The sequence below is a fragment of the Sorghum bicolor genome, unplaced genomic scaffold, assembly GCF_000003195.3.
Source record: "Sorghum bicolor cultivar BTx623 unplaced genomic scaffold, Sorghum_bicolor_NCBIv3 super_2910, whole genome shotgun sequence".
Taxonomy (NCBI): domain Eukaryota; kingdom Viridiplantae; phylum Streptophyta; class Magnoliopsida; order Poales; family Poaceae; genus Sorghum; species Sorghum bicolor.
This window is the reverse complement of record NW_018397118.1, coordinates 2,732-3,580: the sequence shown is the minus strand read 5'-3', so window position 1 is coordinate 3,580 and position 849 is coordinate 2,732. Positions and strand designations below refer to the sequence as shown.

At 36.6% G+C, this 849-nt stretch overlaps 1 long non-coding RNA gene across 1 annotated transcript; it reads left to right on the top strand.

Annotated features, from left to right (window-relative positions):
* Positions 1-6: 6 nt before the first annotated feature.
* Positions 7-829, top strand: LOC110431584. The gene is made up of 2 exons (XR_002448997.1): positions 7-172; positions 604-829. It is a non-coding gene; the product is annotated as an uncharacterized LOC110431584 (long non-coding RNA).
* Positions 830-849: the final 20 nt, after the last annotated feature.

Genomic DNA, 849 nt, shown 5'->3' with positions numbered 1-849 from the left:
ATCATCTTTTCGTTCTCTTAGTTTTTTGTGTAGATCCCACTTGGGCACTAGCGCTACCACTTGTGGTGTAATATCTTTCACTTGTTGACCATCAATCCATCTATTAGATATAGATTTCCTTGGCTGATCTTCATAGTGCAGTGCCAATGGAAGCTACAATCTTGCCACCTTGGTAAGTTCAATTCCTCGTGTACTCTATTCCTAGTTAGACCTTATGCTAGTATTGGTCATTGCGGTTAATTCTAAAAATCTTGCACTCATGTGAACAGTTCTACTGCCACCTGTTTACTGAATTGGGCTTAGTCCATTCTATGCCAATATATACTCATGGCCTCCCTCTGTTATGTTTTCTCCATCATGTCTAATTGGATCAGGATCTTTTAGTTGTGCTTATATTCATGGCTCCATGCTATTCTGTTTCAGTTTTCTCTGCTTGCCTAATGTCTATATTTTCTTTTTTTCCACTCCACAATTGTACTTCTCATTTTTCCTTTTGCTATGCAAGATTCGAACATGGTAAACAAAGCATGTATATTGATATGATCTTGTTTTACGAGGAATCCCTGAACTTATTCAGAGGGGCTGATCAGAATTTTTTGACAGATACACTATTGTTTCATTCCCTAACATGGGGACAGTGTCTTTGGTGGATGACAGGCTCGATTCTGCTATGGTTGCAAGACACATACCTAAACATATAGTTGCAAATATTTGTGACCATGTCAGTAATATGTGTGAGGAAATCATAATAAATTGTCACTGATTTTGTACAAAGGTATTTAGTTTAAATACATAATTCTTTAATCCAAAAATTAAATTCTAGACATTAGGAGCTTATCTGTGCAGTCA